We start from the raw sequence: 7448 nt of genomic DNA on the forward strand, positions 1-7448 counted from the left end.
TCCAGGACAGAGTACAAGCAGAGTTAAGACTGCAGGGAGGAAGAACTCTGGAGACATAATAAGGGTCCTTCAAGTATTCCTGAAGTTCTGACTAGTATGTGAAACTGAGGAAACTGAAGCTTGGGAGAGAGCCACCCACCCTCTACAAAAAGTTAGAAGAACGTGTCAAAACTTGCACAATGCTAAATATATTGCCTTTTTCCATGAGGCAAACTGGAAACCATGATTTACATACAGAGCAGTGAGTAGACTATAAAGAAGGGTTTAGCCTTAGTGTTGAATGAGTCATCCTTAAGTGAGCATGGCCTGGTTCCCCCTACCTTAAAAGAAAGACCCAGAAAGAAAGATCAAACTATAAGAAACGTAATTACATGCCAGGGCGAAACTCAAATTTATAGGATTGTAAATATATCCAGCAAAAGGGTAAATGTCAACGTTTAGAACATCCAACCAGACATACAGAGATGGGAAAATACCACCCATCATGTAACAATAGCCCAGAACTGACATGGGGTAGAATTACCAGAAGACATCAGAACAGTTACAACAGTATTCCATTTATACCAAAACTTAGCAAAAACATAAGATCCATGTCAAACTTGCAGATCCATGCCAGGCAAAGCACACTGGATGGGGGTAATAGTAGATAAACATTGTGGAAGGAAAGTATAGTGAACTTGAAAGCAGCAGTGGGAGAACAGGTTACCAGAGGGGGAGGGATGGGAGTAGAGGGGACTCAGTGGAATGTGGTGGGTGTAGTGTGGTTATGTCTATTCCATCTGTTGTAAACTAATGTTACCTCAGTAAAAAGAATTCACAAAAAAAGTAGCAATTAGTAGGAATTAGTCAAAATAAAATAAGGAAAAAGATCGAAAAACTGGGCAGAACAACTCTGAGACAATGTCAAGCAGTTTTTTTTTTTTTTAAAGATTTATTTTTATTTATTTTATTTATACAAGCACTGGGTACAGTCAGAAGCACGGGAGGGTGAGAGAATTCACCATAGCCAGAGCGGGGAGCAGAGCAGGCAGAAGGACCGAAGTACACTGCTGAAGTGGGCAGCGGGTGGCAGGAGAGGTCTGCGCGCCATGTGGGACCCTCCTCCGGTGGCCGGGGAGCAGCCCTGGATCAAACCGGCGCTGCAGAGGCTGCGGGCAGCTTCGCAACCCAGTGCTCAACCGCTGCGCCACCGGGGAGGCCCAATGTCAAGCAGTTTTAATGTACATGTAATGGAGTTCCCAAAAGGGGCAAGGAGGAGACAAAAATGATTTGAAGAAATAATAGTGAAAACATTTTCAAGTATGAAAACATCCACAGAGCCAAGGAAATCAATGAGCCTTAAGAACAGGAAACATAAAATATCACAATCAAATTGCTGTAAAACAGTGATTAAGAAAAACTGTCATTCAAAGTTGTTTGGAAAAAGGAAAATGAAAAAATAATTTTCAGACATAAAAGACTGAAAAAGAATCACCAGCAGACCTACACTCTGGAGAAATCTTAAAAGAAGTTCTTCAGGCAGGAAGAAAATGATGCCAAATAGAAATAAAAACCTACGCCAGAGAATGAAGAGCACCAGAAATGTAAGTGCATGGATAATAGGCGACTTTTTTCTCTTTAGAAACTCCTGCATAGTCACAGGCAGACAGGCAGCTGCCTGTAAGTTCCTTATAATATATGAAAAGTGGGGCTTCCCTGGTGGCACAAAGGGTTTAGATGCAATCTATGAAGCTATCCGCAGCCACTGTAGCACGAGTTCCATCCCCTGCCGGGGAGCAACCCACATGGCACAGTAGACCTCACCTATCTTGCCCGCTGCTCCCCTTAGCAGTGGATTTCAGTCAGTCTGCCTGTTCTGTTCTCCACTCTGTCTCTGGTGAATCCTCTCACCCCTAACACCTCTGGCCTGTACCCCAGTTCTTGTATGCATAAATAAATAAATCTTTAAAAAGAAGTGGCATAATGTTACTTGAAGATAGACTTGTGACAATAATGTATGCTGTAAATCCTAAATCTGCATTAAATCACTTGTAGTCAATTACCTAATAAAGAAGATAAAATGAAATCATAAAGGACATTCAACTAATTAAAAAAAAATTGAAAAGAGGAAAAGAAAAACAAGAGATGGGGCAAATAGAAATCAAATAGCAATAGCAATATGATTAATTTAAATTTAACTGTATTGACAGTACACAAAATGCAAGTAGTCTATATACCCCAATAAACTACAGTAATGATTGTATTAGATTAAAAAGAACTAACCATATGCTACCTACAGAAATGCAGTTCAAATAAAAAGGCAAAAATAGAAACGTCCACTCTCATAAAGGGTTTAGTTGAGACCCCATGTCTAGCCCATTCAATAGTCCTTTAGTCAGCTGAGTGAATCAAAATCAAATTTTGTCCACTAGCTTTCCTAGAGACTACAGAGAGGGTACTTCATCTCCTGTCTCATCATCTTTGTCACAGTAATGCTTATCAAGGGAAAGGATAAATCCTCTACCAACCCCTTTCACTTCCTAACCCTCACTGACCCTAACATCAAGAAAACAATGAATATTTGAGTTTCTATATCCTAATTCTGGACTCTCGGTGTGCCGCAATCTGACAAAGAGAAAATTAAGGAAACGCAATAGGAAATTAAAAAGTGGGCCTCCCTGCTGGCACAGGGTGTTAAGATGCAACCTATGAAGCTATTGGCAGCAACTGCAGCACAAGTTCAATCCCCAGCCAGGGAGCTACCCACATGGTGTGGCAGACCTCTTCTGCCTCGCCCGCTGCTCCCCTCAGCAGTGTATTTCAGTCAGTCTGCCTGTTCTGTTCCCCCTCTCTCTGGCGGATCCTCTCACCCCCCCACTTCTGGCCTGTACCCCAGTTCTTGTATGCATAAATAAATAAATCTTTTTTAAAAAGAAATTAAAAAGCACAAAGATTTCAGGATCTTTTGCAATGACAAAGTACTGCAAAGCTCATGTTGACAGAAATGACTAAAGAAAGAGAAATAGGGCCTCCCTGGTGGTGCAGCAGGTTGAGCACAGCGCTGTGAAGCTGTCCACAGCCTCTGCAGTGTGGATTCGATCACTGGCCAGCCAGGGAGATACCCACAAGGCACTGCAGACCTCTCCTGTCTTGCCTGCTGCTCCCCTCAGCAGTGTTTTTGGTCCGTCTACCTGTTCTGCTCCCTGCTCAGTCTCTGGTGAATTCTCTTACCCTCCTGTGCCTCTGGCCTGTATTCCAGTTCTTGTGTAAATAAATAAATCTTAAAAAAAAAAAGAGAAATAAATTTAAAATTGCGGAAGCAAATAAGCCCAAGCTAGAGATATTTAACAGTACCTCTGAAAAATGTACATAGTGTAGTGCCTTCTCCTTTGCCATATCTCATTCACTTTAACCCATGAAGGTATAGTTTCTGTCCAGTCCTCTGCAAAGGCTCCTGTCAATTCCTCCTGTGAGTTCTATTTTTTCCCAACCCAATGGATACTTTTCTAGTTTCATCTTACTCTAATTTATACCTTCCTCTTTTTTTTTTTAATTTATTCATTTATGCATGCAAGAACTGGGGTAAAGGCTAGAGGTGTGGAGGGTGAGAGGATTCACCAGAGACAGAGTGGCAGCAGAACAGGCAGATCCACTGAAATATACTGCTGAGGGGAGCAGCAGGCGAAACAGGAGAGCTCTGCTGTGCCTTGTGGGTTATATGGATCTCCATTCCCTAGTTGGGGATCGAACTAGTGCCGCAGCTGCCACAGATAGCTTCATAATGCTGCATCTTAACCCCTTGCACCACCAGGGAGGCCCCTACAGTGTCCTCTTTCTTGAAACGCTCTCTTTTCCAGACTGCTGATGAAATGTATTTGGTTTCCTTTCACCTAACTGCTTCCTTTCTCATTCTTTGCTGGACCTTCCTGTATCTGACATAACAATAGTTGGAATGAATACAGTTTTGAACCTGGACTCTCCTTTGTTCTTTATCTATACTCTCTCCAAAGATGATCTCATTAACTCAAGGATTTAAATATCATCTTTACCACTGCCCATGTAAAATTGATTTAGATGAATGGAAGAAAGTAAAGATTGTTAGGTCACAGGAAACAGCCTCCAAAATAAGAAGCCAGAGATTACTTGCGAAAGGCAAAGGATAAAAAAAAATGTGCCAACCCACTAAATGGTAACCAGGAGAATCAGGCATCATTGGTAGGTTAGGGTGACTAGCCTTGGGTATGTCATAGCTAGTAATCTGGATCATCAGATTAACAGCCCTGTTTCCATGGCAGTCCTATCCACCCCCTTTATTTATTCAAGCCTCCCAAACTTGGTTGCTGGGCAAGGAGTGGAGGCATAGTTTTTAATCTCAGTAATGATACTACAAAAATGAAGGAAAAAAATAGGAATGTCCATAAAATACCCCAAAACAGATGTTTATAGAAGCTTTATACATTGCCAAATCTTGGAAGCAACCGTCTTGTCCCTTAGTGAGTGAATGAATAAGTGTTCCATCAAGACAATGGAGTATTGCTCAGTACTACAAGGGACAATCTATCGAACCGTGAAAAGACATGGTAGAAATGTAACTATATAGAACTAAGTAAAAGAAGCCAATTTTAAAAGGCTATATAATGTATGATTCCAAGTATAGAACATTCAGGAAAAGCAAAATTGCTAGGGCTTAGGAGGTGAAATGGAATGAATATATAGAGCACAAAGAAATTTTAGAGCAGTGAAAACAATGTGTATGATGCCATAATAATGGAAAAATCCTTTGTCCAAATCCATAAAGTATATACTGCTAAGAGTGAACCCTAAACTATGGACTTTGAGTGATTATAATGTGCTGATGTAGATTTGCTCATTGTGCCAATATCCCACACTGATGGACGATGTGATGATGGGGCAGGTTGTATATGTGTTGAGGAACAGGGCATATGAGAAATCTCTGTTCTTCCTCTCAGTTTTGCTGTGAACCTAAAGCCACTCTAGAAAAATTAAATCTTAATAATAAAAGCAAGAGGGTTTATTTATTTATTTTTCATTTTTGTGCAGAAAAACTGGGGTGTAGGCCAGAGGCATGGAGGCGGTGAATAGATTCACCAGAGACAGCGTGGGGAGCAGGCTAAGGGGAGCAGTGGGTGAGACAGGAGAGGTATGCTGCGCTATATGTGAGTTAGCTCCCTGGTGAGGGATTGAACTCAGGCCATAGAGGTGATCACGCTGACTTAACCCCTAGGCCACCAGAGAGGTCCAGGAAGATTGATAAAATAAAGATGTGAAGAAAATTACAAAGGTGAGGACAAGAACAAAGCAAAATGTATGAAATTTGATTATATATTAATTTTTTAAAAAGCTATGAAATATGTTCTTGAAATGACTAGAGAAATTTAAATCAAAATTATGTTACAGAATTGTGAATCTTGTGAAATGTGACAATAGAATTAAAATCCTAGAAAAGACTGATCTTATTTTTACTTTTTTAATTTTTTTAAAAGATTTTATTTATTTATTTATTTATTTATTTATTTATTTATTTATTTATACAAGCACTGGGTACAGTCAGAAGCGCAGGAGGGTGAGAGAATTCACCAGAGCCAGAGTGGGGAGCAGAGCAGGCAGAGGGACCGAAGTACACTGCTGAGGGGAGCAGCAGGAGAGGTCTGCGAGCCATGTGGGACCCTCCTCCCCTCCTACTTAAAATTCTGACTCCTGTATCTTTTCCTTCCCCACACCCTTAGCTGCTGGCATTACCACATACTCAACTGAAGATTGATGCAGTGGGGCAGGGACTTCCTCAAATTAACTCTATTAATTTTGATAACCTGAATGCATGTGTATTTCTATCTTCTGCCTTTACTCCTTGTAAAGAGTTATTCTTCAAAATACAGTAATTCCAGGGGGAGGAATATACCTCACTACATTGACGTCAGGCTGGGCCATGAGATTTCACAAGTATCCCTGCCTTTAAGGAAGTTATACTACCCTACCCTGGTAAAGGGCACACTCTAAGGTGCTGGGGGTTAACCTTGAACATTGTTGTGTTAGCAACACCACACTGAAGAAGAAAAAACATGGGAGTCGTGGAGCAGGCTGTACAGTGCACGATGCTGCTTGAAAAGCAAGCTCCTGAGCTTTTATTGATAGAACAAAGAGGAAAAGGTGGGTCAAAGTGGAAATATGATTATGTTATTTAGGGCTTAGGGAGGGTGAGTCTACTGATCAGGTAAATCATAATCCTGACCCCCACCCATGGTTCCAATCTTATTAACAAAGCGTTCCACTTATCAGTCTCTGGGATCCAAAGTACATCAGTCAACAACTCCCTCTTCCCCTCCCACCTCCCTGCCAGGCATTGCTGGTCATACCTCCTGATGTTTACCCATTGTTCCAGGATGCTCCAGTGTCCTGCTCTTGTTTAACTTGAAAGGAACCTTGTAAGGTTGTTGTGGGGGAAGGATGTCTTGAACAAACTCCACAAATTGGTTTTATGGACCCCACCCTCACCTCAGACCAAAGAGATCCAAGACACCAAGTACTACAAATCCCATAAGACAACACCACAGAAGGGAGGATTGCTGGGAACTGAGGGTGAAGTTAAGCAGCCAGGTTTGGTATATAACCAGACATGTGGGCTTTGGATTTTTCAAAGGCCTTCAGTTTGCTATTGGGATTCCAGCTCAGCAGAATTGGTAGGACTCATTCACCAATTTCTCATTCTCTCTTTCTCCCTGAGTTATTCCTTTCTTCATTTCCCCTTTTTGTAAATAAACCCTTTATTAACCTGTTTGTGTGTGCCTGCACTTGAGTCTCATAAGTCCCTTAGAAGCGAGTGGATGAGGACCCACAGTCAGGCCAACCCAGTCCACATTGTGCTTGCCCTGTAACAGGGGTATGGTATGCTACATTTAACAAACTCATAAAACATGTCATTTCGGGGATCACAAATGGTCCCATAACACCTCCTTTTACTTAATGGACCATTCCCATGATCATACAAACATAGTCTAGTACTGTACCCTCTAAAACTAAACATGACAAAACAAAGCTCACAATCCTCTGTGGCTCTTATGTCACCCTCCAGCTTCCCTGTTTTATTTTACTCCTTCACAGAAAAAAGTTCTGGGAAGGATTTTCTTTTTTTTTCTTTTCTTTTTTTTAAAAATATATTTAAAGGGCAGGTTTATTAGGGAAAGGGGATAGGAAAGTAAAGGACACTTGTATAGACACAAGTGGACAGGAAGAGCTGCCCCAGAAGGGACACGTTTGCTAAAAGAGGCCTGCATGGTTGCTGGCGGGTGGCCTTGAAGAGAGCGGCCTCTGCTGAGGGAGGTCAGTGAAAAGAAGCCTGGGAAGGATTTTTGCCGCGGACCAGCACAGCAGTAGACAATGAGGCCGTCTCAGGGTTGAGAGACTGCGCAGGGTGGTCAGGGATTAGGTTAAAGAAATGACAAACAGACACA

The sequence above is a fragment of the Talpa occidentalis genome, unplaced genomic scaffold, assembly GCF_014898055.3.
Source record: "Talpa occidentalis isolate TD23 unplaced genomic scaffold, MPIMG_talOcc4v2.1 talOcc4.9, whole genome shotgun sequence".
In the NCBI taxonomy this organism is placed as follows: Eukaryota; Metazoa; Chordata; class Mammalia; order Eulipotyphla; family Talpidae; genus Talpa; species Talpa occidentalis.